Source organism: Kogia breviceps, chromosome 17, assembly GCF_026419965.1.
Source record: "Kogia breviceps isolate mKogBre1 chromosome 17, mKogBre1 haplotype 1, whole genome shotgun sequence".
Taxonomy (NCBI): domain Eukaryota; kingdom Metazoa; phylum Chordata; class Mammalia; order Artiodactyla; family Physeteridae; genus Kogia; species Kogia breviceps.
The window spans coordinates 74,281,681-74,307,535 of NC_081326.1; the positions used below are offsets into that span (position 1 = coordinate 74,281,681).

The window sequence follows — 25,855 nt, forward strand, 5'->3', positions numbered from 1 at the left end:
GGGGCTCTGCCAAAGAGTGGGAGGGGAGAAAGCAGATGTGGCAGGCCAACGCAGGGTAGTCAGGGAGGGCTTCCTGGAGGAGAAGACAGGATTCAAAAGAGGATTTCAACCTACAGCAAATGAAAGGCGGAGCAATGCTGGGGGGGCCTTGGGAAAGTCCCTGGAGCCCTGTTAGCCTCAGCTTCCTCATCTGTGTAATGGGAACAAGAACCCTGGGAGGGAGGTGGAGTGAGGTTCAAATCAGATAAAGAGTTAAGGCCGCCCTCTGATGGGCACTGAGCCACGTGGCTCGGTGGACACTCAGGTGACTCAGGGCCCCTCTGCTCCACTCTTCTCACAGGCACAGCGAGGGAGGTTTGGAGGGGCCAAGGTCAGGGGCCGCTGATGCCCCCAGGTGCAGGCGAATGAACCCCACTGGGGCTCTGACCTGAGCTGGGAGGCAGCTGTCGGCTCCCCCCGCCGCCAGCCTGGCCCTCAAGAGCGCAGGAAGCAAAAGGAGAGCGGCCTGAGAGGGGAGCTGGAGGTGGCTCGGCCCCAGACCCCGACCTTCCGGCCTCCTCCAGTGCACACCTCCCTGCCACGCCTGCTGTCCAGAGGCAACAAGCACGTTTTCACCTCTGGGCCTCCGCCCGTGCTGTCCCTCCTGCCCAAAGCGCCCGTCCCCATTCTCCTTGGTATGCTTCCCCTCCACCGACATCTCAGGTGGGACCACGCTGACTTCCCCCTCACCATCTCAGGCCGGTTCTCCCCAAGGGGCTCCCAGCCCCGAGGAGCACACAGATAAACAAGCGGCTGGGTGCACGGAGCCTTGTCAGATGGCCTCTCCTCCGGGAAGCCTCCACCCTCCTTGCCCTCACCTTCCCGGAAACAGTTGATTACTTCCTCCTTTAAGGCAAACTTTGGAGGGGCTCAGACTCACGCAATGCTCCTTCTACTGCCGCAGAGACGTCCTGAACGATCAGGGTCCTCTCCCAGACCCGTCGCTTCTCTTGGGCTCCACGCACTCTGGCCAGGTACAGGCCGCCATCATCTCTCACCTGGACGCAGGCCACAACCTCCTCGTGGCCTCCCCATCCCTGGCACAAGGGACGGACCATCCAGCGGCCAGAGCGGTCCTCTCTCCAACACAAATCGGATCATGCCCTGGCCCTGCTCGACCTCCCAGCGCCAGGGCTCTACACCCCCCCCACCCCACCCCTGCACAGCCTGTGCTTCCCCCCTTCCAGCCCCGTCTTCCTGCAGCCTTCCTGGCCTCGGGATCCGTTCTAACTAAACCCACCACTTTGCCCCTGCACTCCCCACTGCACGCGCTGTGTCCTCCAAGGAACAGCCATCTCCATCCCGCTAGGGCCTCCCGACTACGTCCTGCTCCTCTCCAGGGTTCAGCTCCCAACGTCACCACCTCCAGGAAGCCTGCCCTTGTGTTTCCAGGGAAGCCAGGCTGCACTGAGCAGCGGAAAGGCAGGCACTGGTTTGAGCTAGGACTGAACCCAGGCACCCTGGTGCGCCTAACCTGCTGTGCGACCTTAAGCAGGTCACTGAGCCTCTCTGAGTGTAATCCTCTTAGGAGTCTAACCAGGAAATGAGGACCCACTTGAAGAATGTAGAACAGAGGGAACTCCACCCAGTCATGGGGGTGACAAGGAAGCTGAAGTGGCCCAGAGTGGGGACCAGAAGCTGCCACCAGGCTTGGGCAGTGAGAGAAGGCAGGCCAGCGTCAGGTCATTGGCCAGAGCAGGAGCCATGGCCCCGTCCACCAGGAGCTGGAGCCGCTGCCGGGGAAGCGGGGGAAGGGAGGGTGCAGCGTGCACCCTCGCATCACCCTGCCGTTTGAACTTCTGCCGCTGCCTGCCCTGCGCTAAAACCCCCCAGACCAGAGCGCAGGGGAGCCTGGGAATGAGCTCCCTGCCGTCCACCGCAGGAGAAGGGGGCGAGTGGGTGTGCGAGCACAGCCCTTCTCCCACCTGCCACGCGGAGCCGATGGCATGGTCACGGCTAGCAAGGCCGTGTTCCAGGAGCTCCGCGTGACTTAGCTTCCGTCTCCCCGCAGAGTCCCGGGCTTGTCAGGGCCCTGGACCAGCCCTCTAGGTTCCAGCTGACTCGGGCGCTGTCCGAGGTGCTGAGACCCCCAACTTCAGAGGGTAACACAGCGTGGAGAGAGCTAATGTTTTCTGGGGGGTTGTGGAGGGGGTGGTCCTGGGAAGCTCCCCGAGGGGACAAGATCAGAAGTGATTTGAAAGTAAAAGTTAAAATACTGAGGCAGGGCAAGTTACCGAGGGAGGCATTCCCGGGGGCGGGGGGCGGGGCGGAACAGCGCGTGCAAAGCCACTGGGGGCCCTGTGGGTACCAAATGAGTTCATAGGCCAGAAAGTGCTTGTGCCCCAAGGCACCCCATGTGGATGCGGGCCCCGACTCTCATAGGGGCCTGGCCCCAAGGCGCCCCGCCTCCTAGGGACACAGCTGCAGGCTCGGTTTTCCTTACTGGTCCCAGGGGTCCCCTTCAAATTTCTGAAGCAGAGCTCACGCCTAGGATTGAGGGCACAGGCTGGGCTTCTCTCCTCTTTGCTCTCTGCCTCAGGCACACCGATTAACAATGGAGAATGCTGCCCTGTCCCACCCTCTGGCACTGGGCCCCAAGCCCCTGGAAGCTCAGACCTGGCCCCGGTGCCAGGTTCGCAGCACCCGCCTGCTGCCTATCCATCAGCAGTGGCCAAGTGATCCAGCGAGGGGAGAGGGCGGGCTCCTTCCCTGGGGGCCTGTTTCTCAAAGGTTCCCCCTCCTCTTTTTACTATTCTTCCCCTATTTCTTCTCAAGTCCTGAAGAACTGGAATCTGAACCTGGGCGGGGGGGTGGGGGGTCAAAACTGAGAGCCTGGGCAAATGACATGAACAGACAATTTCCTGAGGAAAAAAACTCCACAAACAACCACTCAACAAAGGAAAAGATACTCAACCTCACGCTCAAGCTACACCAAGCCACCATTTCCCACTAATAGGTGGCTGGTGGGTATGCACAATAGCGCAGCCCCATGGAGGGGAATTTCTACATCTACCAAGTTTACAAATGCGTTTGCAATTCCACTTCTGCACGTTTATCCTCAAGGTGCACCTGCATACGTACGAAATGCTATAGGTAAAAAGTTAATTCATTCACGAGTTGTTTCCTGTGCTTTTCTACCAGGAAGAAAATATCAATTAGGAGAGGCCTCACTGAATTCTGGTACATTCGTAAAATGGAATAGTATGCCTATGTCCAAAAAAAAAGAAAGAGGAAGTTACGTACTGGTATGCAAAGATCTCTGGGATTTATTATTATGAGAAAGCAAGAGACAGAACAGTGATCGAGATGCTGCCTTTTGTGTCAGAAAGGGGGGAAGATAATAGATATTTGTGTCTCCATCAGAAACACAAGATATTAATAAAAGTGATTCCTACTTTATTAGTAAGAACACAGAAAAGCAGATGCAGATGGGATGAAAAGAACAGGATGGGAGTGAGTTATTTCACTGAACACCTTCGTATCTTGGCTTAACATCTGAACTATGGAAATGCATCAATATTACCTACTGGATCAAACAGCTGGTCAGAGCGGTTTTATTTATTCTTATGTGACCCTGGGCGAGTAACACATTTCCGAAGGTGCTAGTGTTAGCAATAAAACTGAGCCTTAGCCTCTCTGTAATATTATTATATTGATGAAATGTGAGAATTGCTAAAAAGCACTTAGAGCACCAAATCGCAGGTAGCAATCACTCGGTAATAACAACTGACAAGGAAGAATGGGGCTATTATGATCCAACTCCTTCATATAAAGCACAGAAATGACGGGGTAAAACCTACATATTGGATCTGTTTCTCATTCCGTTAACAGACGTTTATTGATTATCAACGATACATGCTGCTTGCAATTAAGGGGCTTAGCGTGAGAGACAGTCGCTCGCACCCGGGCTGTTTTGAGACTTTCTGTGTCTATGGCCATCCCCACATTCCCGATGGAAAAACTAAGGCTTAGAGAGGTCAAGCCATCTGCCTAAGGAGGTCTCAGAGCCAGTCAGTAAAAGGAGCCCAGTTCCCTCAGCTTCAAAACCCCCATTGCTGCCCCACTGCCAGGGGGGGCAACCTCGACCCCCAGCTCCCAACAAGCACCAGCACCTTCCATGCATCTCTGGCAGAAATGCAATGAAAATGCTCAGCTCCAAATAACTTTCCTGGGGCCCCACTTAGAACGTGGCAGAGCCAGGGCCGAGGGCGGTGGACGACAGAGCACCAACCGTGCCCGGGCCTCCAGCCACACAGCGGGGACCGCTCATGCCGCAAACGCGCCCTGAGCTCCTACTGCGTGCCGGCCCTGTTATAGCCACTGAGGACAGTGAGCTGGGGACAGCCCCTCTCCCACTGGAATGTGAGCTCCCTGAGCAGGGGAGGTGACCATTTAGTTTGTGAGACAGAGTGAGGCAGGGCCAGGGCACAGGTGATAACACACGAGGGGTGTCAGGGCTAGGAAGGAGCGCGGCCAGGCAGCCAGGTGGGCTTTGAGCAGACCTCGGAGGACGTAGGGGTGTCCAAGGGAACAGCATCTCTGCTGAAGGAAGATGAAGTGCCAGGGAGCAGGGTGACCGAATTCCTGCTCTCCTCCTGTTTCCTGGGGGAAGTACAAGGCGGGGCAGGGGACCTAAGGCCTTGTGGCCCACTGTGAGGACTTGACTCAAACCTTCCAGAAGTTTCCATCTCCTTCCAAATGGAAGCCGGAACCATGCAATCAGACCCCGTCTTTAGCGGATCTCCCTCAGTCTAGCTGTGGTGTGGGGGATGAGAGGGCCAGCGGGGCAGCTGCAGGGCGAGGGGAGGCCAGGCTAGCATCAGTGGCCTGTCCAGGGTGTGGCCAAGGTGACAGGAGGAGGGCTGGATGCTGCGTCACTTCCTCAGGTGGGCCACAAGCCTGGGTGTCGGGTTGAGTGGAGCCAAGGTTTCTAGCCTGAACGACTGGAAGGACGGAGGAGCCAACACCCGGGCAAGGCGGGAGCTGCCGGAGGCACCGGGTGGGGCAGTTATGAGGATGACTGCTAACAGCACTCCCATTTTGCAGATAAGGAAACTGAGGCACACGGAGGTTAGACTTGCCCTTTGCAGAACCAGGGCTCAGCAGAAGTCCCCCCACCAGGCTGCTGCCTCAGCACCCAGGCCCGCCAGGCGCCCCCAGACGTAGGCACAGCCGCTTTCCTTCATGGGGAAACTGAGGCTCCGAGGGGCGAGAGCCCAGCTCCCCAGGTCTTCCTTGGGACTGAGGCCTGGGCCCCACCTCCCAGGCGGGCTGAGGCCGCAGACTCCAGCCCTCTGGGAGCCCCCCGTTGCCATGACAATCGCCTTATAATTCCTCACTGCCCAAGTGGCAGGGTGGACACAGCGTCTGGAGTATCCCAGCTGAGGCTGCCAGGGGCTCAGGACTGGACAGTGCTGGCCTGGGCGGGTGGCTCTGCCCTCCTCCAGCACCGGCCCAGGGCCTGCCGTGCTCTGAGCCCCCTCTCTCCCCACTGCTGGGGCTGCGGACCACGGAGCTCTCCCACTCCCTGTGGGCCTGTCTGGTGTCCTCCCCTCTTCGGGCCGGCCCGGGGCCTCCCGCAGTCCCTTGGCTCCTGAGTCTCCACTGCGGGCAGGAGGGCGCAAGTGGGGAGGCCGGTGGTCCCCCCTCCCTGCCCAGGGCTTGCTGGCGCGGTGGGAGGAGAGGGGGGCCGGGGGACCAACTGCAGGCCGCGAGAGGACCACAGGGATGGGGCGCCACGGCCATAGGTTTGGAGGCAGCGTGGGTGGGGCGACCCCTCGGTGTGAGGAGTTTAAAAGGAAGCTCCCCGGCCCCCAGCTTCTCACCAGGCTGGCCCCCGCCTCCCCACGCCCAGGGGTCCTCGGCAGTTCCACCTGAGGGATTTGGAGGACGCTTCCTTCCCACAACAAGGGTGGGCAGACCCCGGCACCAGCACGGTTCTACACGAAGTGCTCAGGCCGACGCAAACTATTACAGAGAACGGATAAACAACAAGCTCCTACTGGAGAGCGCAGGGAACTGCAGTCAATACGCTGGGATAAACTATGATGGAAAAGAAGACACATACGTGTATAACTGAATCGCTCTGCTCAACAGCGGAAACGAACACGACACTGTAAATCAACTACACGTCAACAGAATTAAAAACAACAGCAACAACAAAGTAATCAGGACGACATCTGCTCTGCGTATCGGCTTCTCACGGTGCCCATAACGGACTGCCACCAACATGGTGGCTTAAAACAGCACAAATGGATCTGTTTGCACTTGAGAGGTCAGATGCTGAGCAGTGTCTCATCAGACTAAAGCCAAGGCATCAGGAGGACTGCACTCCTTCTGGAGGCGCTCGGATGCCATGGCCCCTTCCTCCACTTTCCAAGCCTCTCCCCGTCTCCCCCTCTCTCACCTCTGCTCGCATCACGGCATGCCGTCTGTGACTCTGGGCCTCTGTCTCGCTCTTTCAAGGACCCTGTGATTACACCGGGCCCTGGACAATCCAGGACACTCTCCCATCTCAGGGTCGGCTGGCTGGCAACCTCGGCTCCACCCGCTGCCTTAATTCTCCCTGCTGTGCAAGGTAACATATTCACAGGTGCGTGGACGTTTCTGGGTGAGGGGCACGTTCTGCAACTGCCAGGTGCCCAGCCCGCCTGGAACAGTTCACAGGAGGTCCCCCGGAGCTTGGCTCCTTCCCCCCACCCCTCCCCTAGCAACTTCCCCTTTTGTGAAATGGGACGAGGAGGTGCAAAGGGGGCTGAGTCCCCAAGATGGACTCCAGAAGAGCCGAGGCAGGATGACCCCCAGCCCGCCATCCAGACCAGGCTTCTCGAACTTGAACGTGCACGGTCCCCTGACGGGGGGCCGGGGGGGGGATCTCGTCAGAAGGCAGCCTTGGATGCTGAAGGTCTGGCCGAGACTCACCTGTCCGCCCAGCTGCCGGCGAGGCCGGCCTGCTGGCCCCAGACAACACTGGGTGCGGCCGAGCGCGAGGATCTCGGCTCTAGCCCGCCTCATCGGAGCTAAGCTCATCCATGCCCACGTTCTACCCCAGCTCCACCACACCTGGGATGCACTTAGCGGTCGTAACCCAAAGCTGAATCTTGCAAGGGAAGAACCGGGGACCCTTCTGGGATCTGATCCCAGCTACCTGGCTACCAGCCATGCAGCGTGTAGCACGCAGGCATCCCTAGTCTGGAGCAGAGACAACTGGGGGCCAATAACAGTGGCTACTAGGAATAGAGGTGCAAATCCTGCTTTTGCCAAGTACTGCCCGGGTGGCCAGAGGCAAGTTCCTAATATTCCCGAGCCTTGGTTTCCCTACCTGTAAAATGGGAATAAGCCCTGCTGTGCAGGGTGGCTAGAGCAACATGCAATAGTGTCTCAAGCCCCGCTATGTGCCCTTTCTATGAAGTGCGAGATAAATATATACACGTGAGTACCCACCTCCTGGGTGCTGGCAGGTTTGAATGGGTCCGCTCCTCGCTGGCAATCTCCACAAGCCGGATCATCCCATTTTACAGATGAGGAAACTGACGCAAGGGAGGCCCCATTCATCAGCCAGCTCTGGAGGCCGGTGAGCGGCACAGCCAGCCCTCGAACCTGGCAGCCGGCCCGAGTCTGCGCTCTGAGCCACAGCAGCGCTGCCTGCAGCAGGTGCTCAAACGCCTGCTGTCTGAAAAGGCTCCACAGGCAAGTCCAGATCCACACCAAACTGCATCTGATAACTGAAAGCCCACCCCCTCTGCACCAACACGCAGTGTGGTTTTTATTTCTTCCCACTTAGGTTTCCTCCACCTGTTTTTTGACCTTCGGCCACGTGCCTCCTTGGGCATCGATGCCCGTGGCCTTGCCCTGGCCTGGAGGGCTGGGTCTCGCCCTTGAGCAAAGGCCCCCCACCTCCAACCACGGCAGCATCACTGTGGCTGCATCTGAGGCTGCCGCAACACCCCCCCCCGCCCGGCACCCGACGGCCCGGTGGTCGAGGGCCCAGTGGGGACGCACAGCCGCAGAGGCGCCTGAGTGAGATGGGAGTCAGGCCCCAGGCCTACGTTCCACAAGCAGCCCTGTGACCCGAGAGAGAACACAGCACACACCCGGCACGCGATGGTTCCGCACTGCTGATGCGGAGACCAAGGACTTTCAGACAGGATGAAGCTACAGCAGAGGGGGACGCGTCCCCCGACGGAACACCAGCCTCCGAGCCTCAAAACACCTCTACGCAACCCGTCCGCACCAGCAACACGCCACAGCTTCTGAAAGGTCTCCCACGGGTCCGGCGACAGGCGAGGAGACACGGCAGGGGTCCGGCTGTGCAGCCTCTCGCTAGGACTCGGCCCTCCGTCCTACAGCGGGGGAGTCAGAGGCCAGAGGTGGGGGAGGAGCCCAGCCAAGGGTGATGGAAGCTCCCAGAACGAGGGCCACGCTGTACCCCGTGTGGGACGCGTGTTCTCTCTCTGAGTCCTGGCCAGGACCCCAGAGGCCGGGTCCCCGTACACACCCCAAAACCGGGAAAAGCCGAGGCCTCCAAGGCCAAGGGGCTCGTCCAAGGTTCTGTGCTAAGCGTCCAGAGCAGCCTGACTCCAAAGTCAAGGCCAGGACCTTGGAGAGAGCCTGCTCCCTCCGGACGCTGCGCCTAGGGAGTGTCCGCAGACTTAAAAAAATAAACAAATAAAGGTCCCATCTTCAGGATGTCTTCCCAGTTCTGCTGGGGTCTCCGCGGGCATCCAGAAGGGGAGAGGGCCAGGGCGGGAGACGCCTGGCTCAGCAGAGCCTGTACCAGAGACCCACAGACAACGGCAGTGGCCGGAGAATCGATTTCGCGGCTGTGATCCTCATCTTCTGATCACGGAAAAGAAATGAAGAGAGAGGAGAGAGGAGAGGGCAGGGAGAGGAGCGGGGAGACGGAGGGGGGGGACAGGAGAGAGGCAGGACCAGAAGCAGCCGGCGCAGCTTGGGCGGCGCCGTCCTCCCTGCTTCACGGAGCTGCCAGTTTTCCAGGAGAGGTGGGGGCGGGCGGACAGGCGCTGGGCCACAGGGTGAGACGTGTCCCTCACCCCTCTCAGCCTGCAGTCTCACGAGCCACCGGCTGGCCCGTCCATTCCCTGCAGACGGCACCGAGGCCCCACAGAGGGTCCTGCCCACGATGCCACCCAGCCAGGGCTGCCCGAGACCAGCCAGCACGCAGACCCTGGCTCTTCCGACGCCAGCCCGGACCTGCGGATAAAACAAAGAGGCCCCGCGGGGCCGGCAGCCCTCCTGCCCGTCACGTCGCGCCACCCACGCCCGCGCCAGGCTGATGGGCCACGCGCACGCGGCAGACACCGCGCCAGCCGAGGCTCCGGGCGGGAGTCACCGGCCACGGGGCCCTGAGCACGGTCCTGACGTAACCTCTCGGGCTCCACAGCCCCGAAGGGAGCCACGAGGCCCAGGGAGCTCTGGAGGCGTCACCCAGGGAGACGACGCGACCAAATTCAGCCTGCGCCCCACCTGCTTGGATCCTGAGACGCTGGCTCCATTCCGGAACCTCCATCGAAAGGACTTTTCACCGAGGCCCAGGCGACCTCTGAGCAGCTGTTCAGGGAAACCACTGCCTTGGGCACCCTTCTCGGCCCCTCTCCGCTCACGCCCCTGCCCGGAGCCCAGGCAAGCGCCTCCTCCATCGCCCCCGACGTCCCTGGGCGTCTCTGGCTGCGGCCCTCCTGGTGGCCTCGCTGGCACCGTAACCCGAGCGGGACAAGGACTCGGTCCGCGGCCAAGAAGGGGCAGCAGCACACAGACCGACGAGGCAGGCGACGCGGGCCCGGGTCCCTGGCCTCCGCCAGCACCGCCTCGAAGCTGCCTTACACCCCTTCCCCAAGGCAGGGCTGCAACTGGCGGCAACTGAAAACAGTTCTGGCCCCCAAGGTCACAGCTGAACTGCCTTCTCAGGCCCAAGAACGCCCACTGGTGCCCAGAGCCCCCTTCCTGGGTTCTGGGCAAGGCAGGACCCAAAGACAGGCCCACGAGGCTCACGAGGGGGGCGGGGTCACGTGAAGGCCGCCAGCCACGGGTTGGGGAGGCCGAGGGGGGTGGGAGCCGCGGGGCCCTGCCGCCTGCAGGACACATTCCACCCGCCTTGACGCCCTTCCCCTCTTCGGGAATCGCCGCGCTAACAACGGATGAAGCCTTCGTCAGGACGACCCCCAGCCCTCCATTCGCTCCCGAAGGGGGGCTGCTCAGAGACCCCAGACACACCACATCCCTCAGTCGGACACCTCTGACCCGCCACGCCGGAACGGTTTTGTAGCAATTACGCCAATCACTCACCTGGACCCCGTTTCCTCTCCTCCCTAAACGGCCTGCAGGAGACTCGAGGGGCCCTGAAAGTGGCAGAGGAGGACACTGGCTCGCCCCCCGTTCACGCCCACCCCCGCTCTGTCACCCCTACAAAACCCCGTCCCTCTGTAAAAATCGGTCCCAAACACCATGGGTCCCAGAGGGCGAAGGGATTCACTCCCGGGTAGGTCCTGCTGACATGTGAGGCTCTGCTGTGACCTCGCCCTGCCCGGGGATGCAGAGAATCAAGACCCAGATGCCACCCGGCCGGAGGCGCCATCCACGCATTTCCTTAGAAAGGCCGGCGCCCGACACCACGAGGGACCCGGTACCATGAGATTTCACCTGCAGGAAGAGCCAGAGAGGTGAACTGCGTTATATCCGCGGCAAAGATGAGAAGCCCGAGGCTCTCGGTCACGTGCGTAACTGCCCTGTAAGCAGAGAGGGCTTAGCAGCTCCGGGGGAGGGGGAGGGGTGTCCCGCACAGCGCAGAGCCCCACACGTCAGCTGCCGTCCACGCCCTCCAGCAAGGACCCCCCAGCACGGGCTCCACCTTCACCACGCAGGCAGCTTTTGCGAGGATGGAGCGGGTGGGTTGTAGAGGACGGCACTGCAATTGCACTCACAGGGCTGCATCCTAAGGGGACAACGGGACAAGCACACAAAGGCCTGAGAACAAGACAGTCATCACAGCGTTCCTTCTACCAGCAAAACTTGAAAGCATGTGAATCTCCAACGCCGCAGGGCGGTTCGTTGTGGCTTATTAAGATTCCACCGCACAGATGGACCATTAAAGCAGGGCTAGAGACGCCCCCACTGTTATACTTATGTCCACGAGAGTAGGTTCTGGATACACTAAATGGCAAATAGCAAAGGTCCCGGGAAGTCAGTGTAGTACAATCCTGGCTTCTTGCAAAACAAATAAAAATAAGAACAGAAAACAGAAGCCGGCTGCACATGTATTTGAAAAGTGGGGACCAATACACTAGAAACCGTAGGTTCAGCGGGTAGGAGATCAGATCTTCTTCCTCACCTGTACTTTCTAACGTTGCTTACAATGACCATGCATTGCCGACCTGATTATAACGTTTTGCCTTTTAAAGTTAGAAACACGCGCAACAGGACACGTTTGGGCAGCCCGACCTTCCACCGAGAGTCTTGCCACCTCCGGGAGCGGATGGTGGCCCCGGGGACGTCTCCATCACCGAGCAGGGGCTCTGTGGCCGCATCACCTTGACCCCGGCCCCCACCCAGCCACGTGGGGCACGTGTGTCCCCCGCTCATCCCATGGGCTTCCTTCCTGGATCCATGTCTGCTTTAATCACAACATCAGTAAGAGAATATCCAGATAAGAGCAGCAGCTGGCCTGCACGCATGCAGGCAGATCACCTGCCAGGCCCCTCCTGGAACCAGAGGCAGCAAAGAGAGCCCATGTGTGGAGAATGTCTGGGATCCAGGTGGCCTGACCCCAGAGACAGGCTCTCCACGGTCAGCACCTCCCTCCCTCCCTCTCCTGGCTCAACCCTCCTAGGGGTCACCCTCCCGGACCCCCTCTGGCCGACGTCCTCAGGTCTTTGCTCTGTAGCCCCAGCGGCAGGACCCCGAAGCCTGCCCAGGGGAGGTGACATGACGCCAGAAGCTCCCGCAGGCAAGAGGCTTGGCCAGCATCGAGCCCCTTCCTGAGGCCTCTCGCTGACATCCATTCTCTTATTCACAAGTATTTATTCACCATTCCCTTGTGCCAGGCACACGGCGGGGATGGTGGGAGGGGCACGGCCCCCGGCTTTCCGCTTGGGGCCTGCAGCCCAGCGGGAGAGGCGGACGTTGGGTGAATACACTCTCAGCTCAGGGTTCAAGCTCTGACGCAGGATGAACGCCCTGCAGGGGAGGCCGGGGGCCCCGGGAGCCAACAGTGGGCGAGACCCCGCGTCAGGCCAGGCCGCAGCCGGCGCTCCCGTGAACGTCAGCTACTCACCACGGCGCTGGCCGCAGCCAGTCGCTCACCCCCGGTCTCTCGTCGAATTCCCAGAGCCCGGGGGGACTCCCTCCCGGGTTCCTCATCTGTCCCACACGGCACGGGCCCCGCCCACTGATGCCCCGGCTGGCCAGAGGCTGGGGGAGGGACGCCACGTCGCGTCCTCTGAAGGGGGCCCCCGCAAGGCCCCTGCCCCACTGTTACGAATTGCTCCGGCCGTGCTCTGGGCAACGCCACAGCCGGAAACAAACCCGGCCCAACCTACTGGCCAGTCAAAACCCGCTCACTTGGGAAAAACAGAGAAAAACCAACAGCCAACACCAGGCGGTGATAAAAATCATGCTACAAAATGGTCTCAAAATAGATCCCAATACACAATTCCCATGGCAACTGCCCCACGCCTGAGGGCTGCCTCCAGAGGCGTATGGACACGGGGCAGGTGGGCTCAGGCGCTCCGGGACACGGCACAGCTCAGGGGCAGAGGGCCCGGCCCCCTTTCCAGTCCTGTGTCTCCTCCAGGGACAGGGTGAGTCAGGAGCTTGGGGCTCCAGCAACAGCCTAGAATGTGTGGACTGGGACGGGCCACAGGAGAAGCTGCCCAAGCCTGCAGGACCTTCACAGCTCCTCCCTGAGCCCAGCACCCCAGCATCACCTCCCACGAGGCACGGTGCCAGGCCCCACAGGGTGGGAGAGGTGGGTGGCAGCCAGTCCAGCGGGGGGACACGACAAGAGGGAGAAGTAAGCAAACAGCCATGGGTCCAGCCACAGAGTCCCCGCCTCACCCCCTGCAGAATGGGGTGTGGGCCCGGAGGGTGACAGCGAGGAAGCCCTGGGTCCTCGGCTTCAGGACCTAATCCCCGCTGAGCGGCCAAACCAACACCCAGCAGACACGAGCTCAAAGCCTTGCCTGAAAGAGGCAGCAAGGCGATCAGCGGCTGCTTCGAGCTGCTGGAAGGGGGCCGGGGTGATGGTTAAAGGGCACGGGGTTTCTTTGTGAGGCGATGAATGGCTCTAAAAGTGACCGCGGACAGTTGCACGATCTGTCAATATGCTGAAAACCATGGAATTGTACACCTTGAATGAGGACATTGTACGGTCTATGAACTGTATATCTCAATAAAGCTGCTACAGAAAAGAAAGAAAACCCCGCCAGACCTGTGCCAACAATCAGGAGGGGCGCCTTAGCAGGACCTGGCCGATGCCAGGTGAGCAGCGGGTCGCCAAACATTCCACCGATCGCCTCGACAGTCAGCGTCTCAGTTGACAGCCCTGATCATCTGACCTGCTAAACGCTAGTAGCCCACTTTTCAGGTGGGGACAGCCAGGGTACGAGAGCTTCAGGAACTCACCAGGGCCGCAGAGCTGGCAAACACAGGCTGGAGAGAGAGCTCGTGGAGACAAGCGAAACGCCAGCCGTCCACGTTTGAGACAGTGGGCTAAACACCTCTGCAGGCTGTGAAGATACCACCCAGGGGGCGGCCCAGCCTCCCATTTCCTTCTGCAGTGGGGGGACCTCGGGGTCCCACAGAGAGAAGAGAACCCATTCCAGCATGACACTGAGTGCACAGCCCACCCAATGCCCCGGCTTCCTCCAAGGCTGGATTTGGGGCACCCTCCTCCCAAAGCTGGGCCCCACTGCTCCAGCCCAAGGCAGCTCCACCCTCCCTGCCGCCTTGGCTGTCTGGGCTGCCTTTGGATCCTTCCAGCTCTCGAACCCAGGACCTCATGCCCCAGTGCCCAGCTCTGCCCAGAAACCTGTGCCACCCCCCACCCGGCCAGACGGCCTCCCTCCCCCACTTCTGCTCTGCTCGAGGCCCTCCTCCTTCGCTGACATGCTTATGGGAATAAGGACACTGTGATGGGACCCATGCGGTCAGGGTCACAAGAGCGCAGACACCCGGTGGCCCTGAGGCCAAGCAGCAGATGCGGATTCAGCACAGGGTGGGGCCTTCAGAGGCCCCTGCGCTCGGGATGTGCTTCCCTGAAAGCCACACCCAAGGGCCATGTCCCCTGGCATGTCAGCGCGGAGACGCGCTCTTCCTCCCCTCCGAGGCTTCCTCACGCTGGGTGCCCGCATGCACTCCTGGCCCGGTGACACAGATGCGGTGTGGGGCTCCAGAAATAGCACTGGCCACGGAGTCAGACACACTGGGACTCAAATCCTGGCTCCACGCTATTTGTCGAGTGAGCTGTAGGAAAATTACTTCATCTCCCGGAGCCCTGGGTGTCTACCGGCCCCAAAGGCAACAGAGGTGCAAGGGCTGAATGAGGTAATAATGTTCACGGCGGGGCCTGCTCGGGGCACAGGCACTGATTCAACTGGAAGCGAACACCAAAACCCTCAGGGACTGGGGGACGAGTGGAGACATCCCATGATCCCCTGCACGCCTTTCCACGCACCCCATCCCCTGGGCTTCCTGTCTCCCCCAAACGCGCTGGGCCCTCTCAGTCCTCACCCAAGCTGCCCCCCTGCCTGGAGGGTCTGCCTCCTCTCCCTACTCCTAGGCATCGTCCATGGCCTGGGCCAGCCTCAGCTTCTCCCAGAAGCCTCTTGGGACAGAACCACTTGTGTTCGCCAAAGCTGGCAAACCTCACACACTTCCTCCCGGGCACACAGCTGGACTACATCTCCCAGACTTCTTTGCAGCTAGGCAGGATCACATGACTGTGTGCTGGCCAACGGGATGTGGGCAGGCATGAAACACACCAATTCCAGGTCTGTCTCTGCACACACCTCCAAGCTCTCTTTCCTCATTGGCTAGCTGAACGGAGAGCACTCCAAGGACCTAGAAGAAGGCACAGTCACAAGATGGAAGAAGCCTGGGGCCCCGAGTGACCGAGTGGAGCAGAGTCTCTAACCTGCATTACCTTGAGCAAGATAAACTTGTATTGTGCTAAGTCACTGGGACCTGGGGGTGTCTGTTACAGCAGTCAGCCTACGCTGACAAATACACAGCAGCCCCGACTCCTCTCCAACAACAAAGATGTCCAGTGGTGGCTCCCTCCTCAAGCCCCCTCCTGGCCCTCAGTCCTCTGCACCACCACTAGCCAGGCTCTTCTTGTCTGTCTCCCACCCTGGTCTATGACCAAGGTACAGCCTGTCACTTCCTCATTCCCATTTCCCTAGCTGGGGCTGGTGCCGAGTGGGCAAATCATAATTTTTGCCTGATGAAGACACCAGAATTCCTCAGAATAGGATCACCTGGAAAATAAGCAGTTTGTTCCCAGAGGGCCTTCCAGTCTTAGCCTGTGCCTGGTTCTCCAAGCGTCAGCAATGACTATGGATCAGCCCCACGTCAGGCACCGTCCTAAGCTCTTCCCAAGTACATGCTCACTTTACCCTTCCCCTAACCGAGGTAAGTCACTTGTCCATGGCCCATGGCAGGCAGGTTGCAAGAACTGGATAAAAGCCAGGCCGTGGGGCCCCGGAATGTACATGCTTCCCCCAGACACAGGCCAGCATCGTGTTTGTTCCCCCTCCGGCCCCACCTCCTGCTGAGGACACACATCCAGGCCGTGACAGTCTGGCCCGAGGGTCAATCGTCCCCAGTGCCGCCCTCGTGAGCTGCTCACCCCCGGATCAGCCGAGTGCAAATTCCGGGCACTCAGGGCAAAGGAATCAAGAGGGACAGACACTGTCCCCCAGCTGAGCGGAAGTGAGGCATCAGAGAGGGACAGTGGCCCGCGAGAGCGGGCCTCCCTGCCCAGGAACCTACTTGGGCTTCAGAAGGAGGAACCTATCCCAGGGGCCCGGAGACCAGAGGGAACCCAAAGGGACACTGCACTCCGCACACGGGGTGCCTCACAGATGCCACCATCCCTTGCGAGGCGGGCGCACGTGTCACTAGCACTTCTCACCAACACAGGGAGCCCACGTTGCTGAAACGGCGCCATTCTCCCCACCAGCTGGGAGACAGCCACTCCCTCACTTGCCATCCTGTGCCCCACTGCCCTGTCCCTCATACCTACCAGCTGAAGGCTGATGCCGGGCAGCGGGCCCTGCAGCAGCTGGGCCGGGTGTCAGATGCTTTCCCTGCCACCTCTGGGTGTGCGAACCCCGTGTAGCCGATGGGGAAACCGAGGCCGAGACACTGAGTCACGGCGGGGAGGAGGGGCAGCGCCGGGCTCACAAGCAGGCCTGCCTAACCCCAGGGCCTGTGGCTCTGTGCACAGCACGTGTCCTGCAGGCTACTCTGACCCCAAATGCCAAGAAGTGTTCATCATCCAGCCCGCCTGGCCTGCTGGTTTGTTCCAACCCCGAGAGACAGCTCGGGGTCAAGAGAGAACACAATTCCTCTAAACACTGAGCACTCAGCAAAGGGGGAAAAGTGACCAAGAAGAGAAACCCTGGAGCCTGGACAAGAAGAGAAACAAGCGGGACGCTCCGAAGTCCAGCGCACGACCTGGCACCCCAGCCCCAAGGCCCGGCGCCCTGGCCACCCAGCCGCCCCCCTGCTCGGCCTGGAGCCCCCTGGACTCGAGAGCCCAACCTTCCTCCCCAGGCTCTGCAGGGCCACAGCAACTCCTGGGAAGTTCTGGAAGCGGGATTCCAGAACTTGGGCGGGATTCCGCCCAAGCGTGGGGCCCCCCTCTTTCACTCCACAAGGTCGCGGAGGGGCCTCCCCTCTTGGAATCAGAATTTGAACCCACCTCCCCTCTGTGGGCTGAGAGCCCCGAGGTCTCTGTCCCTCTGGAACCACTGCCCCGTGTTCACCCGGGCTCTCCGGACACCCCTCTCCACGTCACTTCAAAGTGCGTCTGGGTCTTAGTCCGTGGCCAGCTTGGCCCTTCCGCGGGGGTCCCCAGCCCCGCTGGGATGAGGCTCCGGGCGGCAGGCTCCTCACATACCTCGGATGTCCTCTGGTGTCCGCAAGGCGTCCGAGCCCGCTGCTGGGAAGGTCACTGGTTCAGCTGCACGGCCACTTCCAAAGCCACACAGACGCTATTCCCTTTGGGAGCCTGGGGCCTGCTGGCTTGGGGGCTTCGTGGCCAGGCTGAGGGCCACCACTGGGCCTTTAGGGACACGTGGGCTCCTGTTCTGGACCCAGGGCCTTGCTCTAAGATGCAGCAATGAACGGCCTCTCCCCAGGCATTAAGTGGGCAAGAAAGCTGCACCCTCCCTCACGGGGCACGGCTACACCCCGCGTTACATTCACACAGCGGCAGAGCCGCGGCGGCTACCGCAGAGGCCCGGGTCTACACTTACCTGAAACACCACCCCTGACGCACTTGCAGGGGTGGCTTCTTTTCAAGCCCATTTCAGAGCAGCAAGCGTTCAATTGGGGGCCTGCACGTGGGTTGGCCACTCCATACCGTACCCCCTTTTTCCTCACTGAGAGAACCCCAGTTTTACTTGGAACAGCCATGGGCCCAGCTAGAAACACCAGGGGTGGGCCCGGACCCCTGATCTGCCCAGTGACAGCGGAAGCGCCTACCAGGCAGGGCCCTGGGGGAGCCCGTGTCCCCGATACTCAAGGGCAGCCCCAACAGACACCCGCCTTCACTCCTCCCCTTCCTCCCACCGAGGAGGCAGGATAAAAGCTGCTCACTAAGATGGGGGCACGGGGGGCCAGAAGGGCCTGGGTCCTTGAAGACTTCCCCAAGGAGCTAGCCTGCTGACACCCAAACTTCCCGTTCTAGGGAAAATCCCAAACTGGTTAAGCTGCTGTGGTCAGATTTTTATAAGATTTCCAAGGAGTCAACCCATTCCTCACTGACACAGGTAGCAGTCATTCAAGCCAGGATCTCTGGGTACACACATGCCTGGGTAAGACTGAGGGACTGTTAGCAGGAACCAGCCAAAGTTACCAAGAGCTTACCACGCACCACCTTTTCTCCATGAGCCCTCACACAGGCGGTCCCGTTTTACAGATGCGAAAACTGCTCAGAGAGGTTCATGAACTCGCCCAAGGTCACACAGCCTGTGAGGGCACAGGTCAGGATCTGAACCCAGGTCTTTTCAGAGACGCCCAGTTTCCTCCTTCACAGAAGGGGACACTGAAGCCAGAGCCGGGAAGCAGCTCCCCACCTGGGGGCAGAGCAGGGCTCCACGCGGACTCACTCGTTAACAAGCAAGCACGGAGTTAGGGTATGGGGACAAGGATGAAAGAAGGACAGAGGCCGCAGCCCCACCACCTTCCCACCTCCGCTCTGGCCCTGGAACCCACACTTCGCCTGCAGCCAGAGGCTCTTTCTCAGCCTCGCTTTGAGCCATGTCACAGCTGTTATTATTCACCAAGTGATGCAGTGACCCCGGAGAGGTGAGCCTGGGGCACATGGCCTGGGGGCCTGCAGCTCCCGGGTCCTGTCCTCCGAGCCACCCATGCCTGCGGGGACTTGGGGAGTCATGCCCGAGGCCAGCAGGAGCTGGCAGAGACTCTTCCGGCTGGCACAGCCTCTGCCCAGGGCCAGCCAAGTGCAGGCTCCTGACCTGGCCTGGGCCAGCAGCGGTGGAGGGACCGAAGTTCCAGTGCCCGATCCTGCAGCGGTGCCACAGGGGGCAGGGCAGGTCCCAGCTTCAGGAAGGAGCCTTCCCCTTCAGCTGCCCACCCTGACCTCCTGCTTCACTGGCCTCAGGAATCAGAGCAAGGGCCTCGTCCAGGGCCTGCAGTGGCAGCTCCTGAGGCCAGCTGGGCCCTGCATACCTCCAGGGGGCTAGAGTTGGACAGCACTGAGGGCCACCTCGGGGACAGTCCCGGGGCTGGAGGAGGGGCAGAAGGGAGGGATCCTTCCCATGGAGGAAGCTGCCCTCCTGTGACTTCAGCATCTCAGGTCTGCCCCTCCCCTTCCCTGAGGCTACCACCCTACCCAGAGCCTCCCTCTGCACCCAGAAGGCATGAAGGCTGCAGCCCACCGCTCCCCCCTCTCCCCTCCACACCCTGCAGCCCACCCTTCCCCTGCAGCCAGAGGTCCTTCTCAAGTGCACCTTGCAACCCCTTGCCCTCAAGTGCATGCAGTGGTTTATTTAGCCAAGGGAGCATCTGGAAGTTAGTTAGGTGAGCTCTCACTGTGCGCCGGGCTTGGCACTTGTACTCTCTCTCTGAATCTACACACAACCCTTTGAGGTTGACGCTCACGACCCCTACTCTGGAGTTGAGAAAACGAGGGCACAGAGAGGTTAAGTAACGTGGGCAGGAAAGCCACACACTAGTAAATGGCTAAGCCAGGATTTGAGCCCCACTGCTCCCATTCTCCAATTCCAGAGCTCTGCCACCTCCCTCAACTCTTCCAGGCCCCACCCATCCAGCAGAGGGCACTCGCTCTGGCCTCATCCCCAGCCTTCTTTCAGTCCCTCTCCTGCCACAGGGCCTTTGCACATGCCACGCGGTTCCCTCGTCCTGAGCAAGTAACTTCTCCCTACATCAAGTCTCAGTTTATTTTTATTATTATTATTTTTGTTTCTTGTGGTACGCGGGCCTCTCACTGCTGCGGCCTCTCCTGTCGCGGAGCACAGGGTCCGGACGCGCAGGCTCAGTGGCCCCGGCTCACGGGCCCAGCCGCTCCGCGGCACGTGGGATCCTCCCGGACCGGGGCACGAACCCGCGTCCCCCGCATCGGCAGGCGGACTCTCAACCACTGCGCCACCAGGGAAGCCCAAGTCTCAGTTTAAATGGCACTTCCGGGGGACGGTGTCCCTGACCACCTAATCGGAGTTTAGTCGCCAGCACTCCCTCTCATAGCACCCACTTCTCGCCCTTCACAGCACATCCCACGACTTGGAGCCTCAGATCTGGGTCTTCACTTGTGGAACAACTATATCTCCCGGAGCAGACGTGTGGCTTTCGCGTCTGTTTCGTTCACCGCCGAGCCCACCGCGTCTGGCAGAGAGTCCAGCACATCGACGTCATCATCACAGCATCCACCGTCCATCCACCAGGGACCACATGCCAGGTACCAGGCCAAGCACTTTACCCACTTTCTCTTACTTAATTCTCAGAAAACCTCGCAGAAGCAGCCACCGATCTACCCATTTTACATACGAAAACACTGAGCTGCTCAAGAGAAAGTCCAGGACAAGCACCGAAAAAGCCCGAGTCCATGGCGGTTCTAACCACGGAGCAGGGCTCCTCTCACTAACCAGCTGCTTCACGCATGCGCGTTGGATGCCCTGCTCAGCAGGGCAGCCTGGAAGGGTGTGGGCCAGAAGGGCCAGCCTGAGCAAAGGTGGAAGCAGGAGGCACAGACCACAGTGTGAAGGCGAGAGGATGCTGGCAGAGACGGGCAGAGGCGGGGGGGCAGGTCCACACATCTCCGAGGTTTGGACTTGACCCCGCAAACTTCCCAGAGCCCCTGAGAGTTTGGGGGCGGGACAAGGGCCACAGGCTTTAGGAAGCTCACCCCACACCCCAGGGGACAGCAGGCTGGCTGTTCCCTTTGCTGGAAGGTACTAGAGTCCCAGAGGCTCCCGTGGTGAGGCCGGCGGTGGGTTGCTCCTACGTCAGGGGGTGGGGCACTGGCCACCTGCAGTGGACGCCTGGACCCAGCACCCTACTTAGAGAGGTCCGCACGTGGACCAGTGCACAGGGCGACGCTGTGGGGAAATTTATTTAACCGACTGGCAGCTTGCCTGGCCCGCGGTCAGAGCCACACCCGGGGCTCAAGCCACCTGGAAAAGTGGCCCAGCCTCGGGTGGACGAAGGAAGGCCCCCTTCCTTCCCACGGCCCCCGCTCACACAAAAGCTCCCGGCAACCCCAAGGGGACCAGACCAGGCCCCGCAGGTACCCTGGGATTCGGAGGAAAAACAGCAAAATCAGCAGGCTCCTGAGTGAGCCGGGAGGGCGAGGGGTGCAGCGAGAACCCCTCTCCCACGGAAAGCGGGGCCGCCCTCCCAGCTGGACTACCCACCACTTCGTGCAAACACCTGCCATTCGGATTCGTGGGCTGTGGTTTTTCAAGGATTTGCTTTTCTGAAAGACTTGGAGAATATTCTAGAACAATTAAATATAGCTCCTGCGGAAGCTGTTCCATTTCCATGCCTATATTCATTCAACAAACATTCTCCGAAGGCTTGCTCGGTGCCAGACACTGGCGGACAAATGCCTCAGTCCCTGCTGGGAAGGCAGGGGGCAGGGGAGGAAGTCAGACTTGGGAGGAGCTGGGCATGACACGGGGTGACAGGGGCTGAGCTGGCGGGGGCCCTGGAGCTACAGGGACAACAGGAGGGACACCTAACCAGCCAGAGAGGAGCGGTCTTTAGCGGTTAGGGACTCCGCCTACACGGCACAGGGTGCGGTGCTGAATGGCGCTGAGCGGTAGGCAAAAGCTCAGACTCTGAGGGCCGCGGTGGGCAATGCCTGTGTGCTGCAGGCAGCTGGGAGCCATCGAGAGCTTTGGAGCAGGGGAGTGACTCGATCTGATTTGGCCTGTGGCCAGCTTGGTGCATATCAGCACAGGCCTTGAGCCATCACAGAAATGCATGCATTGGGACAAGGCCGAGTGGGTAATGTGGCCTCAGTGCAGTGTTGCATAATGCTCCGTGGCCCCCCGCCAGCCCTTTAAAAACAAATGCTTAGGTCATCCCCAGAGCAAGCCAAAAATTAGAGAGGGCTCCTCTGTGTGCCCAGAAAAGACTGAGGCTGAGCTGGAAAACAAAACCCAAAGGAAAAAACCCAGAACATTTCCGACGGCTGGGTCTCCTGGGTCTGGTGGGAGGAAGGACTTCAGCCAGGGGCATCAGGGGCTGGGGGAGGGGACAGTGGCAGGACAAGGTCCTGGCTGATGGCCAACGCCCCCTGGATAGGAAGAAGCGAGTAAAAGGTACCAACAGCACTTAACACCCCACCTTGTAAAGGTCACTGATGGGCCCCGCAAGACGTCAGAAGAGGGCACTGGCCTGCCAGCATCTCCCCTGCCAGAGGGGTGGAGAGCAGGTGTCTGGACACCAGGCGTGAGAAGAAGGCAGCCAGGGAAAGCATCACCACCCCGGCCGGCAGCTTCCTCCGCTCACCTCTCCTCCCACATGAGGTGATCCCCTACCGGCAGCGTTCCCCGTCTCAGCTCCATCTTCTCTTCTGACCCCTTTACCGCGGGACTCTCGGGACACCCTGAGATGCCAAACAAAGCAGCCAGTGGCCTGTGTCTTCAGCAGCAGGTCCAAGGGTTTCCATCGCCAACCACCAGAGACCTCAGAGCCAACCTCTCGTCCGCGGACTCACTTCCCACTCGAGATAAAGCCCAGACAGGGAAGGGAAACCTGCCCGCGGGGTCGGAGCTGACCACGTGGTACCAGATCACATACCAGGACATGTGGTAGCTGACCATGGCCGAGGGCTCAGAGAGCTGTCCCTGTTACAAGGGGGTGGACAGGTGGAATCTGCAAGGCCTCTGAACAGGCTGCCAGGAGGTCCCTTCGACCCCAGAAGTCTAGGCTTCGTGTTCCCTAGGCCTTCAGGCATGTGTGAAATCGGGCACACAGCCACACCCCCTTCTCCATCATCTTCCAATGACTGGTCTAAGTGTGGCCACAGGATCCACCCCTGGCCAATGGGGGAGAAGCAAAAGTTGCTGGGTGGGGCTTCCAGGAAAGTTTGTTCAAAGGGCAATCTCAGCTGGCATACCCCTTCTGACCTTTAGCCCACCCTTCTTCTTTCTGCCTGGAGCATAGATATGATCGACACGGGTATAGATGACAACACGTAAAGAAGACAAAGCAGGAAAATCAAAGGAACTGGGAGCCCAGATGGCCCTGGACAGAGTACCGCAGAGACCAGCACGGTCACTCCCCAGATGTTCCACCCAGACATCCCCTGGGAACTCCACGTCCTCCGGCTGTCTCCAGGTCAGCCACGTCTCAGCACAGCCCACATCGATGTTTGTGACACCAACACATTACTCAGCGAGCCCTTCTTGTGCAATTTAGTGCCAAACACTCTACAACAGGAGTTATGACATTTGACATGTTTTCTTTTTGTCCTTTATCCTAGGAAACTCCATGAAGATTTGAACTTCTATCACGGCCATCAGGAGAGTTAATATACGTGAAACACACGCACACAGCCCAGATTCCTGGACCTTTGTACCTTATTTTTAGGCATTTTGTTATACGCAATATCAAAATCTTCCTAGAAGAGAAAGGGTAAAAATAAGCTCAAACCATGTGTGTGTGTGTGTATGTGTGTGTGTGTATATATATATATATATATATATATATATATATATATATATATACACACACACACACATATATATATATACACACACACATATATAACAAATGCTAATAAAAGAAAGCAGGCACAGAAATAATATCAGGAAAAAAAGAACCCAAGGCAAAAAATATCAAACACAATAAAGAAAAAAAAGCATGTTTTATAAAGGCAAGCTTATCTCCACACCAAGAAGGAATGAGAAACACGAACCTTTATGCATCTAACCAGATAGCTTCAAAATACATAAAACTAAAATTGACAGAAATAGAAGGAGAAAGTGACAAACCACAGTGACGAAGCACTGACAGAGACACTAACAATCTCCTTCAAAAATAAAGTAGACCTAATAATAATAATGACAATCAGATGATTATAAGGCAAGGGCACAGCAGAAACGTCTACAGAGCTATAGGCGGCTGAAGTAAATGAGTGAGGAGACCTGATGTGATGATGGTGGGGACTGTGGCACGTGCTCCATTAAAGGCATGAGAATTAACAAAATAATGATCATTTAAAACCGTATAGACGCACAGGTGTGCAGGCTGATTTAGCCAATAATCACTAGTTTCAACCCTTGAAAAGGCTTTGAACAACATAATAAGCAAGTTTGACTTAGATTTATATAGAACTTCATGCACAACAAAGAGATAAGTTCTTTTCAAATATACATGGAACGGTACAAAAAGTAATCATTGAGCTACAAAGAAAAATTACAGTAAATCTTAGAATATAGAAATTATGCTTCAGAAATGTGCCTACAGATAGCGAACACTCAATAAACATTAGCTCTCTTAAACTTTAGCTAACAATTTTCTCAACAACTTGAGGGCAGCTATTATTATTATTATTTATTATTCCTATTATTACTATCATTATTCTCAATTTTATAGATGGGAAAAGCCCAAGGTCACAGTTAGTAAATGCCCAAGAAAGAAAGAATAATACCCAGGCAGTCTGGCTCCAAAGCTTATGCTTGTAACCAACTATGCTAACTTTATGTGTGTGTGCAAAATTTTAAAACACATACACACACTTCAAATAATTCTTGGATTAAAGAAAATACTAATTTGCAAGTTATTTACAAACAAGTGATAATGAGAGACCTATGGGATATAGCCAAAGTGGCATGCAGAGGAACATGTATAGCCTTTGATACATTTATTTAAGAAACAGAAACTGTCAGTGTGTGAAGGGCGGAAAAGAAAAATAAAACTAAAGAATGTAAAATAAGTATTTAATAGGTACAAAAGTAAAAATCAGTAAGATAGATAACCTTACTATACCATAACAAAACCAAGAGCTGGTTCTTTTGAAAGACCAATATATGTTGGCAATTAATTCAAAATATTTTCAAGCAATGTAAGGGCCAAAGAAAACCTGTGAGCAGGCCAGAGCCTGCATAGGAGCCAACTGTTTCATCCTCTTCTACACAGCAACCTGCTGGCAGCTGTTACCTGGAAGTGGGGCTAAGGGGCTAGACTGTGACGAGAGACTTCCACATTTACTCTACGTTTTGTTCAAACATATACTAAGATAGAGATTAGAAGTATAATAAACCCCCAAACACAAATAATCAGACTTCAATAATTAACAACCTATGGCCAATCTCATTTCATCTGAACCTCCACCCACTTCCCCTGCAATTCAGATAATTTTGAAGCAAATCCCAGACATTTCATCTCACCTCTAAACGTTTCAGTATATATCTCTAAAAGGTAAAGACTCATTTATTACATATAACCATAATAAAATAATCACACCAAAAACTTAACATTAGTATGTATGTGTGCTTAATTACGGAAGTACTACATGTTACCTGTTAAAGATTCAATTAAGAAGCTTAAAAGAAGCACAGTAGACCTCATGTACCCCAAAATATGCTGAAGGATCACGCGGAGTGTACAAATGGGGACACTGAGGCTGAGACCAGTGAAGGGGTTTGCCCACCGTCTCCCAGCCAGTAAGAGGTGGAGCAGGGATTTGAGCTCGGGCCTCTTGATGACACCTGACACATCCCAGGCTGGGTCCGCTCTCTACAGTGGCAGCCTTTTGACCCAACACATAATCAGATTTTGAAAATAATGATAGGATAATTAATACATCGGGGCAGCAAAAGCTCCTTGGCCGTAAGGATACATGCTCACACTCACATGTGATAGGGCAGAGACCAGCATTTATGGAGGGAATTCTGCACGACAGGCCTGGATGGGTACTTCCATTTCCATTGCTCTTCTCACAGCAGTCCTAGGAAGATACTATGGGCTGAATTGTGTCCCCCAAATTCATATGTTGAAGTCCCAACCCCCCACCTCAGAATGGGACCAAATTCGGACATGAGGGTATTTAAAGTGGTGATTAAGTTAACATGAGGTCAGTAGG

The 25,855-nt window shown here is 57.8% G+C and overlaps 1 protein-coding gene across 1 annotated transcript in view; it reads right to left on the reverse strand.

Annotated features, from left to right (window-relative positions):
• Positions 1-25,855, reverse strand: part of KCNK9 (potassium two pore domain channel subfamily K member 9) — a 93,221-nt gene that overhangs the window by 52,821 nt on the left and 14,545 nt on the right. The gene's annotated exons all lie outside the window — the stretch shown is intronic.